At 34.4% G+C, this 19,746-nt stretch overlaps 1 protein-coding gene across 2 annotated transcripts in view; it reads left to right on the top strand.

Annotated features, from left to right (window-relative positions):
* The first annotated feature begins 9,371 nt into the window (after positions 1-9,371).
* The window catches only part of plagl2 (pleiomorphic adenoma gene-like 2), a 172,330-nt gene continuing 161,955 nt past the window's right edge, over positions 9,372-19,746 (top strand). For both annotated transcript variants that reach the window (XM_068048358.1, XM_068048354.1), the window contains exon 1: positions 9,372-9,489. The gene's annotated coding sequence lies outside the window, so the exon portion shown is untranslated. The remainder of the gene's footprint in view (positions 9,490-19,746) is intronic.

The raw sequence follows: 19,746 nt of genomic DNA, 5'->3' as shown, positions 1-19,746 counted from the left end.
TAATTTTTAACAATCAATAATTTTACCTATCTGGTATTTTATCATTACTTTTATATACCCAGTGTTTTACACTGCTGGTATTTTACACTCTCAGTCTTTATATTATATATATTTTTATATATATGGTGTTTTACTTAGTCAAGATTTATTACAATTTGAATTTTTTAGAAATCCAGTTATTTTTACATCTTCAGTATTTTTATATAACTGGTATTTGTATATATTTGGTATTTTCACATATTTAGTATTTTTATATATCGAGTATATTTGGTACTTTTATACATCAAGCATTTTTACATTTTGGGATTGCATTATAGCCAATATTTTAAATATTTGTTATTTTTTATATATCAGCTGTTTTTGCACCTTCAGTGCTTTTACATCTAGTATTTTTATATATGCACTATTTTTACTCAGTCCATACTTTTCATGTTTACATTTGATCATTTTATGTCTTCAGTACTTTTATAAATCTGGTATTTTCACATCTCTATGATTTTACATATTGTATTTTTATACATTCAGTATTTCTACATATTTTGAACTTGTACATATTGAATATTTTTACATCACTGGCTTTTTTAGATCTCTGATGTGTTTATCTAGTTAACTATCTGGTAATTTTAAATATTCAGCATTTTAATACTTTTTTTTAAAAACTGGTATTTTTTGTACTCAGCATTTTTACATGTTGAGTATTTTTACATATTCCACATCTTTCCAGGTCCACTGCTTTTCATTTCCAGCATTTTTACATATTTAGCATTTTCAAATCGCTGCCTCATTTGCATATTCAATATTTTAAAATATACAGTTTTTTTTACCAGTTTGGCATTATTACATATTTGATACATTAACATATCAGACATTTGCACATCCTCAATATTTTATACATAGCTGATCTTTGTCACATTCAGTTGTTTACATATTATAATCTTATGCATCTGATATACTTGGATTTTTTTTTACCTATTCATTAGTTTTAATATTTAGTATATTTATTCTATCCCAAACAATTGGGGAAGAATAAATGAATGAAAATATCACACAAGTATATTTATCTGTGTTATCATATAGAAGGTAAGTGTCTTTATAAATAACACTTGTTCCATGTGAACTTCTGAACTCATTCCAACTGCCCGAGGGGGTCAGACAGGAATTCTCCAGCGTATTTTTTTCCCTTATTGGCCCTGTTTTTTTCCTTTTTATTTTGACTCTCCCAGGAGATTACATGGCTACAGGCATGGGTGGGAGGTGGAAGGATGGGAAGAAGTGTTTAGCCATGATAATCCAGCCTTCCTGTTGTGGGGAGATTAGAAGGACCAGATAGTCTTTTCTTGCCCGCCAATTCTCTATGTTTGTATGTTATATCAGCTATTTTGCTAAGGTCTGTGACTAGTTTCTGGAAGAATAGCTGAAAAGCACTTCAGAAGTTTTGCACATAAGATCAGAAGAAAACACACAGCTGGTGAGGTGGTTCTCAGGCATGCTGTATGATGCAATGCATACATCACACAAAGCAGAACAAACATTGCATAAAATCATTTGTATGTTTTATGGAGAAACACAAACTGTCCCTGAAATGTACCAAAGTATATAGTGAAATGCACTGTGTCTATATTGAGATTAGTTATTCTGGTATTACAATGCTTGGAATGCGAAAACTGAACTCTTAAGACAATTTTTTTCTGAAAATAAATTCCTGATGATTAAATTCACATCAGCACTAAAAATCAGTTCTAAAAATGAAAAACAGGGCTTCTTCCGATTAGGAATAAAATTTCAGTTCAAAACACAAAGTAAAGCACAATCATAGCTATTAGATAAATTTGCTGCCTTAAGAGAACGACCTGTGCACCACTACTGTATATAGGATTAAAGTTTAAATTCCTGTTAAAAGTCGCACAAGCACAAAATTAAACAGAAGAACATAGGAAATAGGAGCAGGAGTATGCTATTTAGCCCTTTGAGCCTGCTCCGCCATTCGACAAGATCATGGCTGAAACAGAAGAAAATGACAGGCAAACTCGTGGGCCATCTGAGCTAATGTCAAAATAAAACATATTCCTTGTTTTATTACCTTCTCTTGTGGTTTTGGACCTGCTTCTAAACACAAGCACAGATTTATGATGAAACGGCAGAGCAGTTCAGAATGAAAAAAGAAAATCTAATTCTGTTATGGGTGTATTCAGTAGGTTCCAATTCTGTTTTAATTTTGTACAATTATTTGTAATCTACATCACATTGCAACAATGTTCAGACTATGCATTTGTTCCAATTTTGCCTATATTCAGATTTTCAAATTGTATTCATGTACTTGTGTTGTAGTAATTTGGTATTATGCCCAGCAGAGAGAGCAGACTTCCATCTTATCTGTCTGGGCTGGATTTATAGCCAGCCTTTTTGGGGGAAGTTAACCTAATGCATCGCTCAGTTCCTTGCTCAAACATTTTGGTAATATGATCATAAAATAATACAGTACAGAAGGAGGCCATTTGGTCCATCAAGACTGCAGCAGTTCTTTCGAAGAGCAATTCAGTTAAACCTATTCCCCCATTCCTTCCCCATACCCCTGCTATTTTTTCTTCTTTAAGTATTTATCCAATTCCCTTTTGAAGGCTCCTGTTGAATCTTTGTCCACTACCCTATCAGGGTATCATTTTAAACCTAACCACTTGCTGTGTAAAAAAACTTTCTCCTTCTGTCACCTCTGTCTCTTTCATCAATAACCTCAAATCTGTGCCCTCTCATTATTGAGTCTTCAGCCATTGGAAACAGTTTCTCTTTATTCACTCTTTTTAAACCATTCAAGATTTTAAACATCTCATCAAATCTCCTCTTAGCCTTCTCTGCTCTGAGGGGAACAAGCCCAGCTTCTCCAGTCTATCCATGTCACTGTAATCCCGCATTCTTAGAACCATTCCAGTAAATCTCTTCTGTGCCCTCTCTGAAGCTTTCTATGATTCTATGATAGCTGGTATCAAATTACAATTCTATTTGCAATTTCTATTATATTTTAAACTTTTCAGATATTCAGCATCCATTTACAATTCTGTTCCTATTCTGTACCATAACCCACATCTGTTGCACTTATTTCCTACTATATTATATGATGTTTACTGACACATTCTTTTCAATTATTGGCATCTTCCTGCATATTATAAATTTGTGCTGAGTATATGGTATCATATTCTAATTCTACTGTGGACATTTGGCAGCACATTCCAATTCCAATTCTGCGACTATGTTGTCATTCTGTTGTGGATAGTTAGTGTTGTTTTCTGATGTCCATTGTTGTTATGTGAATGTGGTGCTATGTACCAATTCTATGCTTGATTTTGGCCACCATACTCTAACTGTATTGAGAGTACTTAGTGCCATATTCTGATCATGTAGTAACAATTTGACATTATGTTCTCATTCTGTCAGAGGACAATAGGTGCCATTATCTGATTCTATCCTATGTTTTTGGTTCTGATGAAATTGACCTGAAATGTTAAGTCTGTTTCTCTCTCCACGGGTGCTGCCAGACCTGCTGAGTATTTTCAGTTTTTATTTCAGATTTCCAGGGTCCACAGTGTGTGTGGCTTTTGTATGTATATTTGGTCTTTTGTTCTAATTCCATTGTGGAAAGTGAGTATGGTATTCTAATTATGTTCTGTTCATGTCTATGTTCCAATTCTGTTCTGAATATTTGCTACTATGTTCTAATTTTGTCATGGGAGATTGATTCAATGTTTTGATTCTGCCCTGATTACTTAGTATCATGTTCTAATTCTTTACCAGGCATTTCATATTATCCTTGAAACTTGCTATGGGTGTCTAGTGTTACATTCTAATTCTACTTGGTACCATATTCCAAATGTGCTGTGAGTATTTTGTACTATATTCTAATGTTGTTGTTGTTATTTGAGAACATGTTCTGAATGATTTGTATTTCCTAGTATATTTTAATTCGTTGTGGGTATTCAGTTCTCTATTCTAATTTTATTGGAGGTATTTCCATTTTTAAAATAAATTCTTTTGTCAATTTTGGACGAATAGTTTTATTCTGTTGTGGGTTTTGACATAGTATTTTAATTATGTTCTGGATATTCAATACTTTGTTCTGGGTATCTGGTACTTATTCTAATTTTGTTCTTGGTATTTGTACCATATTCTGATTCAGTTTTAGGCATTTTATGCTATCTTCTAATCCTGCTGTGATTATATGGTTCTGTGTTCTGATTCTGTTTTGGGTATTTGTTCCAATGTTCAGAATCTGATATGGGTATTTGGTGACACAGTCCAATTCTAGCATTTAATCCCATATTCGGATGCTGTTGTGGTGATTTGGTAATGTGATGGATATTTTGTGCCATTTTCTAATTCTGTTGTGTGCATGTGATAGCCTATTCTGATCCTGTTGTGGATATTTGGGTATTTTTTTTTATCATGTACTAATTGAGCTCTATGTATTTGTGACCAAATTCTGTTACTGTTGTGGGTATTTGTTAATAAGTTCCAATTCTGTTTAGAGTTTCATTTTGAAATATTAGGAACATAGGAGCAGGAGTTGGCCATTCAGCCTGCTCCACCATTCAATACGATCATGGCTGACCATCCACTTCAATGCCTTTTTCCCACACTATCCCCATATCCCTTTATGTCATTGGCATTTAGAAATCTGTCAATCTCTGCTTTAAACATACTCAATGACTGAGCTTCCACAGTCCTCTGGGCAGAGAATTCCAAAGATTCACAAACCTCTGAGTAAAGAAATGTCTCCTCATCTTGGTCCTAAGTGGCTTCCCCCTTATTTTGAAATTGTGTTCCCTGGTTCTAGACTCCCCAACCAGGGGAAACATCTTAGCTGCATCTACTCTGTCTATCCTTTTAAGTATTTTGTAGGTTTCAATTAGATCACCTCTCTGATTCTGTTGTGAGTATTTAGCATTACTTTCTCATTCATGTGTATTTCATACTGTATTTTAATTCTGTTGTGGCTATTTGGTACAATTTTCTGATTCAGTGGTGGGTATTTGTTATCATATTTTGATTCTTTAGTGATGATTCTTTTACAATGCCCTAATTCTATTGTGGGCAATTGGTATCATTTTCTGTTTCTGTAGTATATATTTGGCACAAAGCAAGTCTGTTATTTTGAATTATACTTTCATTCTAATATGGGTATTTAGTACCACAGCTTAATGTGCTATGGTTATTTTGTCCTGTGCTGCAATTCTGCTGTGGGTATCTGTTGTGATCTCTTGGTTCTGATGTGCATATATGGTATCGTATTCCAAATCCGTTGAAGATGGTACTTTATTCTACTAGTATTTTATGTTTAGCATCGTACTCTGATACTGTTGTGACTATTTAGTACCATATTCTGATCATGTTGTGGGCATTTAGTATCATGCTCCGATACTGTTGTGAGTATTTAATACTATATTCCAATACTGTTGTGAGTATTTAATACATATTCCGATACTGTCATATTTAGTACCATATTCCAATATTGTTCTGGGTAGATACTGCCACATTCTCATACTGTTTTGGGTAGTTAATACCATATTCCGAGTCTCTTCTGGGTAGTTAATACTACATTCCGATACTGTTGAGTATTTAGTACCATATTCCGATACTATTGTGGGTAGTTAGTACCATATTTCGATACTGTTCTGAGTATTTAGTACCATATTCTGATGCTGTTGCGTATTTAGTACCACATTCCGATGTTGTTGTGAGTATTTAGCATCACATTCCGATTCTGTTGTGTGTATTTAGTATGATATTCCAATACTGTTCTTGGTATTTAATACCATATTCTGATACTCGTGAGTATTTAATACCATAGTTTGATGCTGTTGTGAGTATTTAGAACCATATTCCGATTCTATCATGGGTGTTTAGTACCATATTCCAATACTGTTCTGTGTAGATACTATCGTATTCCAATACTGTCATGGGTTATTTAGTACCATATTCCAATACTGTTCTGGGCAGATACTACCACATTCCGATACTGTTCTGAGTAGTTAATACCATATTCCGAATCTGTTCTAGGTAGTTAATACCATATTCCGATACTGTTGTATTTAATACCATATACTGATACTGTTGTGGGTATTTAATATCATATTCCAATCATGTTGTGGGAATTTAGTATCATTCTGATACTGTTGTGAGTACTTGATACCATATTCCGATATTGTTGTGAGTATTTAATACCATATTCCAATACTGTCGTGAGTATTTAATACAGAATCCGATACTGCCGTATTTTGTACCATATTCCAATGCTGTTGTGAGTATTTAGTACCATATTCCAATACTGTTCTGGGTAGATACTACCACATTCCAATTCTGTTTTGGGAAGTTAATACCCATATTCTGATACTGTTGAGTATTTAGTACCATATTCTGATTCTGTTGTATTTAATACCAGATTCCAATCATGTTGTGAGTATTCAATACCATATTTCAACACTGTTGTGCTTATTTATTACTGTATTCTTAAATTGTTGTGGGTATTTAGTAGCATACTCTGATAATGTTGTGAGTATTTAATACTATATTCCAATATTGCTAGGGATATTTAGTACCATATTCCAAAACTGCTCAATGCGGCATTAGGCTCCAATTATGTTGTAGGTTCTTGGTAAGGTATTGCTTCTGGTTGATACCATATTTGGATTCAGTAATGGATATTTGGCATTCTGTTCAAATTCGACTGTGGGTATTTGGTACAAGCTCCCATTTTCTCTTGCAGGCATTTGATATCCATTCTGGTTCTATTGTGTGTAGTTGGTATTCTGCCCCAAATACCCACAAGAGAATGAGAATATAATACCTAAAGCAACAGATTTCAAACATGGTACCAAGTAGACATGACATAGAATCAGAAAATGATACCAGGTGCTCACAACTAAATTAGAACATTGTAACAAATCGCAGCAGAAAAGTCTAAATATGGCAACAAATAGCCACAAATGAAGGTCATGGAACAAAGGCAAACGGTATGTTAACGGTGTGTTGAAAGACAAAGCGTTAGTACAGAGAGGATGTTAATTGACTGTAAAACACAAAGCACTCCAAGCACAAACATTATTTATTTTTTAAAACAGAAACAGTGGGTAGGCACAGTTTTTCTATTTATTTTACCTGTTCCAATTTGTGGATAAAATAAGCTTTTTAGCAGCACCAGGATTACTTAAAAAGAAATATTTAAGCTGCATGTCTGACTTCTTGACAGTTAAAGCCCATTCAGACATAGAATGGTAATATAATTCAACTGAAGAGCTCCAAGAGATGGACATTATATTTTTCAAAACTGATTGTCTACATATACATTTTTCAGTGTTTCCTGGGTGAACAACTTGAACAAAGTAGCTAATTTGTAAAGAATCTTGGAAAATTTCTTTCTTCATGACATGTTTTAAATTAAATAAAAACATACAGTGCAATTGCTTTGCTTTCTTTTCACAAGATTGAAATAAAAAAAAACATTATTTTGTCGAAATGCATTGATGGGAATCCATTGAGTATATCTCTGACAGTCACTTTTTAACTACTGTATCATTTCTATGGTCCAACCATTGACAGGGTCTTAGTATCAGTGTACCATTAAAATTAACTCGGTTGACTTTTCAGTTCAAAGTATTCTCTTCTAACTTCTGGAATCGAACAGAAATCTGTTACTATTATCCATGCATTATTGACATCAAGTTGACAGTTTTATGAGTATTTCTTCAATTACCAACAAGTAGTAATAATCTGCCTTCCAATATCTGTCCCTCAGTATCTATCCCTACAATTGTTGAAAGGCAAGAAAGGCATCTGATGCACAGTATAATGCACATGGAAAGGAACAAAATCTATTTCACCTCTGTCTAGTGTAAGTTTCCAATTTGACAAATGGACAGTAGAAATGTATCCAAACTCAGATTTGGAAAGCACAGATCCTAGAACAAAGTAGCCATATGTGGATGAGATAATCAGTCTCAGTAACTTGTTGTCCAATGGTCCACTCATTCACTTTCAAATTATATTCACTCCTCTGATTTCATTGAGCGATATATTCTAGTAGCTGCCATTTAAATGTTCCAGCTATTGTCAGGCAAATAATTGTGTCTGTATGTCTGCAACATCAATGGAACAGATGCATCTATTGCTTGTATTTTGAAGGGAGCAGAAGTCGTGCTCTTGCTATTTTCTGGACTTTATTTCAACACATGTTTAGATTAATAGGAAATGGGCAGCAGTCAAGGAATTGTGAAAATTTGATTTCAGTGAAATATCCCTCAGCAACTACTGCTCCTCAGAATTCCTGTGTCTGTCAGTGATTTAACAACTGGAAGGAAAAAAAATCAACATCAATGTTCAAGTTTAACTAGTATGAATTGTTGGTCAGTAATTTGAATGCACATTCTATTTCCTTGTGTAATAGACCAGCAATATCTCACCTCACTGCTTGGACAAAACATGCTTCTATTCACTGTCCATGCCTTTCAATTACAGGCAATTAAAAGACAGTATCCAGCACTGGGAACATTGAGAAAAAACATTAGAACGGAGATTAATGACCACAAAAAGATGAGATAGATTGCAGCTGAAACCAAACTGTGTTAACTTTCAAGATTGACATCCATCAAAATGTATTACATTTTAAAATTATAATGAGAAACTGTCTTTTCCAATGAGTGAGACTTGGCCAGTTTGTATCCATGTGCCAGCCTTAATAATGAATGGACCATTTGGCTACTCTTTTGCATTGAGTGTGCTCAATGACTTAACAGCAATGATCCAAGTCCTACCTGTGTTCCTCATTCCTATTATTGATAGATTAAGGAGGTAGCATCCAGATAACTTTAAATAATATTCCTGCCTTATAAACTTCGTCTTTGGTGGAGAAACATATCCAACTGATGGGAGCAGCTGGAGCAACATCCATTCCTCTTCAACATTGTGCCAGTTATCCACGTCCAACTTATGGAGAAGAGGCAGCACTGATGAGAAAGAAAAGCAGCAAGACTTGCTAACCCATATTCATTTGAATGGAAAGTCCATGTTCCCCGCCAGCGTGGAGCAGAGGTCAATTTCCAAGCATCTCCTTTGCACCCTGTGGTCTGGATGCCAGGCACTCTCTTGTACCCACTTCCAAAAACAAAGGTAGTAGTAGCAGCAGCAGCTAGATGATGCCATTTAAAGGGGCCCCTGCGCACTCTTGCTTTTGCTGGCAGCTGGATGGATGGATGGATGAATGGATGTATCTGCAGTTGCCCACCTCTTATCTCCTGGACGCCAGCAGCAGCAGCAGCAACAGCCTCCAATGTTGCGAAACCCCCTGACGTCACTCCCAGCATCCTCCGCACAATGGCTTCTGAAAAGAAGCTGGGGAAAGAATTTTTTTTAGGCCGTGAAAAATAGAGAAAAATAATTTCCAAAATTTGGAAAGTGGAGATCGCGTGCATAAACTTATCGGAAAGAGATGCCGAGTCAACGGCGGTGAGTTTGTGCTGATTGCTGGAACGAATAGTGCGGGTTGTGGGGATGAAATTGACTAGTGAAGTGCTGGGAAGTTTTGCTGGGCAGTTTGTGTGTGTGTGTGTGTGAGAGTGAGTTGTGAGTGAGCGAGTTAGCTCGGGTTTATTATATTATACACTCAAGTTTTTTCCGCGGGGGTTGCCAGTCAAAATCGCCCTCCCTCAAAGTATTTCAAGGCAGTAAAAATCCCACTTGCAGAAATCTTTCTAATTTACAAGAGTTTTTTTTCCCCCCCTTTGCCAGATCTTCATTTTTGGTGATTTTTTTTTAAATTACGTGATCCAAAAAAAAAACGTCTTTTGGGGAGTAAGTTTCGTGTCTCTAATCCTGTATCTTCTGATGGTTCACGCCGCGCTGTTGAAATGCAGTGTAATTTTATTGCGGGGAGAGTTTCTTTAGAAAGGGAATTTTGTCACGATTCTGAATTGGAAAGTTTTAAACTTATGAATTTCGTTTGTGAGTCGGTAAATATTTCGGAATCGGACGTTTTCCAAACTCTTTACGTTTCAGGATTTATTCCCCCTCCCCTTCTAAAAGTTGCACGTTATGAAGTTGGTTAACATTAACTAGTTATTTTTTGTGGCTCATATTACGGTTTTGTTGCTGTGAGTCAGGCGTTGGGGGTGGTCACGCTGCTGGGCTGTGACAAAATATATGTAGATAACTAAAATCTTTCACGAAAAATCTATCGTTTTGTTTTAAAATGGATAACTATTGCACTTGTTTACACTCGAGTTGTTTGGCGCTGGTGCCCCGTTGAGTTCCATCGACCATTGCACTGAAGAGATACAAATATTGTCCTGCATTGCATGGAAAACTGTTTCGTCGTTACTCCAGAATGTGTAGTAACACGTGAGCTCGTTTAGTTGTAAGGGGAACTGGAGAGAAATAGGGTATTTAAAAGTAGTATTTCCAAGTTGTTTGCCTACTTAAAAAAAATAAATGTTTAGTGTTCAACTATTGTAAATATTGATGAAACCCAGTGGAAACCGCGTTGTACTTGTTTTAAGCTTAAAACTTAAAAATAAACATTTTAATCTGTAATGTTAAATAATGTTAATAACTATGGATATAAGGTGAACATTTTTGTAACGATTAGCGTTAGTTCAGTGTTGTAATCTTAAGAATTTGCCCCTGAGTATAGGACACGTTTGCTTTCCTCTTGCTCATGTTACCTGAAACATTTTTTTTTAACTTTCAAATTCCAGTTGATACTAAAGCTATGCATATTTTGGATTTGCAGATATATAATACTTTCAGAACTTGTTACTGTGTTTACATATATATTTTTCTAAGGAGTCAGCTTTGTCTTGCTAATTTCACAACTTAAGATATTCCTAGGACAGCTTTGAAAGAATGAATAAGTAATATGTTTACCTGACAATCCGAATGTATACTCTCCTTATAGTAAACAAAATGTTATATTAAATGTGTCTGTTCTGTTGCAAAAAGAGTGATGTGGTAACTATTTGTCGTTGCTGACAAACTAATTGAAAATGTTTGTGTCAGAAAATTGTTTGTGTGTAGGACGTAAGGTGCGAGATTGAATTTATGTAACTTTTTGAGTGAAAATAGAATGTGATAGCATTGAAATGAGTATGACATACAAATTGTAATATCAAACTCTGGATACTGGAAATAAATATATTAATTTATTTTAGATTTTTACTCTTTAAGATCCCAGTGTGCCAGCCTTAATAATTCATCAGGTGCACCAGAGGTGATGAATGTATTTTTTATGGAACGTGTACATGATAACTTGAAAAGATAGTAATAAAAATATCAAAATTACTTTGGAAACTAATTCAGCAGAAATTGCGAAATATTTGTAACTTACTAGAGAAAGTGATGGTTCAAATCCTATCTGAGAGTTTAACTTAACCAAAGTTTATAGATTCAAGAATATGTGAACTTAAGGTTTGCATGAAACAATGAAGAAAATAGAAGAATAACAAGGAAGACAGTTAAGATGTACTGTATTCTAAAGAATGATTAATTGCCATGATATCAGAGCCAAAAGTCAAAATTGTAACACACAAACCCGATGTTCATCTTAGAAATATCACAGTTATATCAAAGATGGTATATAGTTTGGTTTCTTCGGTCTTTTAGGACACGATGGGTCGTATTTAAATCATTTTAGTTGGAGTTCTTTATGCCTTGTAATGTACCTGTAAATTGGCAAATGTTGGAACTTTTAACAAGTTTCAACTTGTTGCAAAATTGATTATACAAGTTTTGTGTGTTAAATGTTGGGATTGATCTGTTTCAGAATAAATTTTTGTGTGCCCTTTTATCTTTTAAATATTATGAAGTGTGAAATAGATTTTTTTTTTTGTTTTGACTGCTGCTGTTTCACTTTGTGAAACAGATTTTAAAGACAGATGCTCCTTACCATTTGCATTTAACCAACTTTGAAACAATGAAGGAAAAAGTAACATTAAATGCCCTTAAAAATTAACAAATTATTTTGTGTCTCAAATATAGATTAAATATGAAAAGTTGTAGAATTGTAAGGCATAGCTTTATGTTTAAATAAAATTGCTTTTATCAGAAGAATTTGACCATTTGATCGATGCAAGTTGTGGAGAAATTGTCAAGTTCACAAGTGCAGTATCTTTTAAAATGTGATGTTAGATTGTAATTGAAATAAATCCAGTGGAAAAGTATAACAATAAGCCTATGAGAGAGTTGGTTTTTAATTTGATCTGATAAACTTTGAACTGTGTAAACATTTTACCTGTGTCATTGAATATTGATGGTATTAAAACTCTAACGTTAATATTAGTGATTACTTGTTTTTTTTTTAAAAGTTCCAAATTGGGTTAAGTTCCAATCTTAAAAAACACAATAGTGCATTTTAAATAACAGTAGATGTATATCTATTACTTATTACAAAAGATTGTAACTAAATCTCTACTCTTCTGCGTAATGGTTTCAATCCATATATGCCCTGATGTTTAGATGTTTTGCTCATCAAACTATAGTAACATAACAATGAAATATGGAGCATTAATATATATTCAGATATTTTACAAAATTAATTTATTGAAAGTGAATTTTCAAGTGTTGGATGAAACACATTTTAACTGCTCTTATAATAGAACCACAGAAATGAAAAAGGCAAAGAGATTTATCTGTTGTAAGTAAGATTAAAATTTTACAAACTAAGTTAAGAATCATTCATTAGTAATTGTTTTTCTGTTAGTAAATTCAAGTAACTGTTGGTTTTAACATGTTTGTGAGGTGTAGTTTTTACGGACAGTGATCTTTTCAATTTGTAATCTGGAGTAGAGTTGAAAATTGAAGGCATTTTCTTTTTCTTTGAAAGAATCTTTGTATAACTACAGTTACCAAAACATTTGGACAGTTACTTGAAGTCAGAAAATTTGGAGGAAATTTTCTAAAACTATTTGAATACTAATTATGAAAATATGCTTGTAAGATTATTAAAATTAATTTCTTTACTTTACAACAACATGCAGAAGAAACAGGGTTGTAGAATGAATTGGGATGAGGCATTTGATGCATTTTCATAAATTTTAGTTTAAAGTTGGATTCTTCATTTTCTTCTTCGTTTGTTTTTGTTTCTGGCGTTTGCCAGACATGTGTGTGAATGAAAATTGACAAAGTTGCTGGAAATGGATCCAAGTGTTTGGTTTGAATTTTGACGTTCAAAATTGAAAAGAAATTGTAGAGAAAAACCATTGTGCTTGCATGTCAAGAAATCATTTCTTAAGGCAGTTTGGGTAAAGTGGAATTATCTTGGCTTTTATTCTTCCATTTGATTTTCTCTATCTAAATCTGCAGATTTCAAATTTATAAATGAGCTGAAATAGTCCAAGTACTTTTCACGACCAAGCTTGTATCTTCAAAGTATTCTTCAATCTGCTGTATGGTGATTTAAAGAGACGCCTCATTTGTAAACTGCATGCTTTTTACATATTGCACATCAACTGTTAAACAGAGAAGGGTTGTTTAAGTTTTATTTCTAAGCACTTGCCAGGAAAAGTATACATTTAGAACTGAATCCTTTTAAAGTCATAAGGAGCTTGGGTGAACATGTAGTCCTTTGAAGTTAGTTTTTGAGATTCTTAAATATTTTTGTGCACTTTATTTTGGAACTGTTATCATAGGTAGAACTGAAGAGACTGTTATTTGCCTTTCAGAAACTATTAATTCTTTTAAAATGAAACCTGTGTTCTAACAAATGTGTGTGTAAATATCCTTGTTAATGATGCAGGAGATGACACATCGAGAAAACACATGTATTTTTAGTATATGGAGTTTTAGTGCTGCAGTCAGTGTTCATTTTCTGTTCTAGCACCTTTTTATCATCAGAAACCACCTTTGACATTATGACAAGGATTATACATGGTGAGAGAGACTTATCTATGAATTTGATGACTGATAATCCAGACTATCAAGGCTTATAAGAGGAGTACTGTATCTTTAACAAGATATGAGCAATTATCTTCAAATGCTCAAAAGATTAGCTAAGCTTTGTACTGCATGTTATCTGGAAGATTTGCGTCCCAAATCTCTCAATGTGTGTTTTTTGCTGTGAATCACTTTGCTGGAAATTGACTCAGAGCATGTGTGCTTGAGTTATACATTCATGTGCTAGAAGGAGAGTATGTGTTGGAGTCTGATTCAACATTCATAACATACAGAACTGTTTTTTTGCGCCACCCCCCCCCCCCCCCACCCCTGCAGAAGAGTGGATTGTCGACTCTTATTTCAATGTGAAGTTGTTGATATTGTGACAAAGGATAAGTGTGCATGACCATAAAATACATTGCACAATTGAAATGGTGTTTCTTAGATATTGTCTGAGCTGATAAACTTGGGTTACTTTGAACTAGCCAGTTAGGCAGTTGGTGGAAAGCTTTCAGTTAGCTAATGAATGAATGAATTAATCATGATAAAACTTACTAAAATGTACAGTAACTTGTTAACCGAATATCTGTGTAAAGTCTTACAGTTATAAGATTAGTTAACTTGTGAAGCATGCTCTGCTAGTGGCACACAAACTGCTGTTTCAAGCAGAAATATGCTAGAAAACAGAGATGTTGTAAATAGTATTTTCAATGATTTAGGAAACAAATCTACCAAATAAAATTCAGTACAAAGTCTTATTTCCCACAGTAACTGCATGCTGTAGTTCATTCTTCGTGAAGTACTTGGTGATGATTCTGTGAGATGTGATGAGTTGCTTTTTCCAGAACAAGTTTGTTCATTTGTTCAATACTTGACAGTTTAGTGTCAGTTGACTTCTGCAGCCCATACTTTGTACCCCAGTGCATAAATGTTTCTGAGGCTTTAACTTTTTCATAGATCTAGCTGGAGTTTTGGTGAAACCAACCTTTGAATTTGCAACTTGCAATCAGCAGTGAGGCTGAGAGCATGGGCGAAGGTGTTTTGTATTTTGAAAGATGCTTCGTACGCCTGTAGCATCGTGGAAATTTTAATCGTGTTTACTAGAACTTGGGGAGCAAAAGGTTGTAAGTACTGTACATCAGAATAATAATAAATGGCTATTAACTGCAATTAACGATTAATGGTTTTGTTAGATTATATAAAATGTGAAGATTTATTTGAAAATAATGGATAAACTTTATTAGTAAATTGAAAGGATGCATTCACACAGCTGTAGCAAATAAACTGACCAAGGATTTGAGACACTATCACCCAAGGATCATTGGTGTATATCATTTCTCAAACATAAAAATGATTTTTGGTATTGACTTGACATAAAGTCAATGGAACAGACCTGGACTTGCGTTTGTTGCTGAAAAAGCATTTCTTATATTATCATCGATATGATTAAATATATTAGCCTGAAGTGTGAGTGGGATTGAAGAATTCTATGCATTAGTCATAGTTAGATGAGACTAGCCTGTGATAGAACAATAATTATTTCAGGAAGACCTCAGGAAAAGTTGAAAAGCTGCTGCAAGGAAATAAGTTTTAGCATGGAGGCAAAAGTGTAATTCTTCTTGGAAAATATTTATTTCTGTTCACATGAGTATATGTTTGATGTACAAAGTTTTCCAAGTACTTAAGCATTCTTCCTGAAGAAGCTTCCTTACTTGGTAACATTTAGAAACTGTTGATATTGCCTTTTTAAAATTTGAATGAGCGTTGCTTTCCTTCACCCACCTTCCCCTGCCACCAAGCCTACAAATTATATCAAAGCTATAATAAAAAATTTAAATCAAGTTTCATATTTGAAATGACCTCCTAGTGAAACTGTGAGCAACTTGCTTCTCTCCACATCTGTCCATAATCCTTTTACTCTGCCCACCACAGGGAGTTGCATATGTTGGATTTATAATTTTTTTAACAAGTTGCTGGTTCCTAATTTCATTACTGGATTCCATATTGATTACTTTTATTTTACACATAAGATGGGTCTAGTTTGATGTTTACTTCATTTACTGATGGCACTTTTGGTCAATTAGCCAGGATAGGCATATTTGATGGTTTTTAGTTGACAAAGCTGATTCAACATAAGAGCTGTAGAAAAGGGATACAGCATCCAGTATACATTAACAGGAAAAGGAGTAATCTGTGCCTCATACCTTAGGGGGTATATAGTTTATTCACATCTTGAGGTGTACTGCAGTCTAACAACATGATTACCAGTTTTCCCACTCCATTTTCCAAAGCTGTAGTCAGAAATAAATTGTTTGTTCAGTGATGTGAATATAAGAGCTAGAAATCAATACTTCGCCCATCTCGGTTTTCGGAATGTAGTATACTTGTCTTGCCTAGGGGTTGACATCTTGTGTCCTACTGAGTCATCAGGAATTGTGGTTAGAGTACCAGTGTTTGGTATTCAATGTATTTTATCCTTGGATATGTAAAGGTTCAGTGAAATTATCTAATTTTAAATATGTCCAAAAAGCTCGAATTGAAACTGATATCTTCAAAAATACTTCTTGTATCTTTTGAAACTTCTGACAATTATTTTGCAAATGTACTCGTTAAAAGTAAGAACTATACCTTTATATACGAAGTCTAGAATTTATAGAAAACACTTGCTAAAGTAACTGTTACCCATTTAACTCTGGGTAACCAAATGTTGCTCAGCATTTGCCCAGTTACCTGAGCAATTGCTTCAACTTGTAACTGGCTTCATTAGTTACTGCAGCTCCCAAGTTTGCAAAATCTAGCTGAAGCAAACCTATGAAAGAATTAAGTTAATCAAAGGCAATTTAAGTTTTTTTTTCATCCGGGACTCTTTCTTTGTAGGTCCTAACATTTCAGAAATGTGAGAGTCTGGATACAGTATAATGAAAAGCTAGAGCAAAAATGAGACCAGTTCTCTTGGTTTTTGTGCATGGGCTTCCTGAAAGGGTAGAGATTCTCCTCAAAAGTGGAGGAGTGGTGAACTCGGGGGGGGGGGGGCGTGGTTTACAGTTAATACAGTGCCATGGAACCATTCATATGGCCAGTGTTCCCCAGTTCCTGTGGCATAGCATTGTAAAACGGAAGGTTCCAAATGTATGGTACTAATTCTCATAAACCTTTAGTCCAACCAATTAAATAACCCATTTCTGATTGTAGGTCCAAAACGAAGTTTAAAAAGGCATGTCTGCTGCTGTCGTTAGAATGCTAATAAGGTGAATTATCCCAACAAACTCACTGTTTACTTTGAAGGAGAAGTATATATTGTTACAGAATCAGTAGAAATTACAGAAGGAAGCTATTCAACTCAACATGCCTGTGCTGACAGTAACTCTTTAATTGGTGCTATCTACTGTAATCCCATTTCCTTGGACTTTTTGTTTCCTTTTATATTCTTTCATTTAATTATCCAATTTCCCTTGAAATGAAAATGAAAAATAACAGTAAATGTTGAAATGAGATATCTGATAGATCAGTGTTGGTAAAGAGAAAAGACAGGGGAATGTTTTCGATGAAACCCTCATCCTGAAATGCTAGTCTACATTTCCTCTGTCCATCTCTAATCACCCAACATTTCTGTTTCATTTCCTTTTTAAATTGAGTCTTAGTTTCTCCCTCAAAAGCCACTTGTGCTAAAGTGTTCCATGTTCTAATAACCCTCTGTCAGGAAAAAAATTCTTCTAACTTTCCTCTTTGTTCTTTCAGTTATCATGAGTCGTTGTCATTTTGCTACTAATTTGCTAACCAGTGAAAACAGTCTTTCTGGTCATTAATCTTTCAGAAGACTTTTCAGAATTTTGAACACCCTTTTTGGATTTAAAGTCCTAAAATGTTTCCCACTTTGATCATGAAGATCACTTCTCATTCCTGCCAACATTCTACTGAATCTTTGCTCTTTAATATCATTCATATAATTGATTGTATTAGTGTTCTGTTATAGTTAACGGATTGAACTTTGGATATAGATTTATGGACAATTTATCTTTTAAATATCAGTGTTGATCATAAGGTGTGTGTGACAATTTCTTTACATTTGTTTGTTTTATATTTATCTAAGGATTAGAACACATTGGCATTCCTTGTGTTAAGGGCTTGCACTTGAACTTGCTGTACTTCTAAGAAGAATATTAATTGGATGCATCCTTTTATATTTATATTTCTGATTGTAACCATATAGATCTACATATTATGCACATTTCTACATGTAACACACATCTATCTATTTGTAATTGGACTTTTCTGCACTTAATCTTCCATCATTTAAGGGGGTTTCTTCTCTCAAAAGCATGAACATTTTACCAAGAACATGCTTGTATTACGCAGAATAACAATGACTTTTTTTGGGGGGGGGGTGGGGAGATGGCGGAGGGGGTGAAAGATTGGTTATAGGAATTGATTGTCAATTGAACTTTGAGTAGTTTGTAGAAGTGCTCAAACAATGAGTATTTATTAAATATATAGGAGCAGACGCTGTCTTTGCTAAAATTCTAATTAGGAAAACAGTAATGTGAAATGTTGCACTGTGAAATCCAATAGTTACCACAGAAACCGTCGATCAAAATTCCCCATAGATTGCTGAATTGAGAGTGATTCCAGTGGCAACCTCCTGACCAGTTACCATCAGGCTACTTCTTGATAGAGGAGTTTTGAAAATAAGAATGCAAAATAATGCCATTCTCTTTAAAAGTTTCTAGCAGGGCATGTATCTAATTATCTGGAGACTTTTTTTCAGAAAATGACTGACTGACTTTTTTTTTGTAAGAGAGTTTCTTTTTTTTTGATTGTTGGAAGAGTTTGAAATCTATCCACCAGTTCTTTTAATCTTAGTTTAGAAAACACAATGCTATTTTCATAGGTTTCCATTGTTTCAGTCATTGTAGTCAGTTAAAGAAGTTAGACCCTGGGAAGATGAAGTCATACTTCAACGAATCTCAGACATCCATTATACAATGATTTGACTGTGCGAAGCAGCCCAGAAGTGATTATTGGTAAGATGAGCATGCAAATGCTTAATATGTTCACTATTTTAGCAGAAGGATCAACCCATTTAAAATAAGTGTTCGCAAATATCTTGGAATAATTTCTAAGCTCTCTAGTGTTGATTCTTTTAACCGTAGATTCATTGTGTTCGAACTAAACAGAATCTACATAGTTATGAAACAAAATAGTGGTCACAGTTTCTTGAGTTTTTGAAAACACAATATGAAACTTGTCCAGAAATATTCCTGAGGTAGTGTCTGTTTTTGACATCTTGATGTAGTCTAACCACTTGTTGCTGAACTTTGTTAGGTGCTTTAAGGAAATCAGAAAATACTTCAGTCTGGTGTGGTTTGTATAGACACATTTTAAAAACTACTTGGCATTTTGTTTTGCCAAAATAAACAAGGGTCACACAGCAGACCAACATCGCGAGAGGGACATACCTTTGAAATATCTATGCACTTGTCTCATTTCTCAGCCATTTTGCATTTTTGTTCGGAAAGTATATGAAAGTATTTACAAAGCAACACCTTGATTTACAAACCTGTAATTGTGCAGTTTTGACCAGAATAGGCTTTTGCTCACAAATGCAGCTGTAAAGTTTAGGTGTGGCTCAGCAGCCTTGTGTTAGGCATGTCCACACTCAGCTGCTTTCAGTGTTGAATGTAAGCTACTATGTGATTACTGATGCACAGCTTCCAGGCAGGCTTGCAATTTCATTGCTCAAAGTGGATGCATGTATTGTGTTTGCTAAGAGATATAGGTTGGGAAAATCCCTCAAAACCAAACTAGTAATTTATTTGAAAGGACACTGGAAATAAAAGT

This window comes from Heterodontus francisci, chromosome 16 (assembly GCF_036365525.1).
Source record: "Heterodontus francisci isolate sHetFra1 chromosome 16, sHetFra1.hap1, whole genome shotgun sequence".
Taxonomy (NCBI): Eukaryota; Metazoa; Chordata; class Chondrichthyes; order Heterodontiformes; family Heterodontidae; genus Heterodontus; species Heterodontus francisci.
This window is presented reverse-complemented; position numbering and strand designations above follow the sequence as displayed.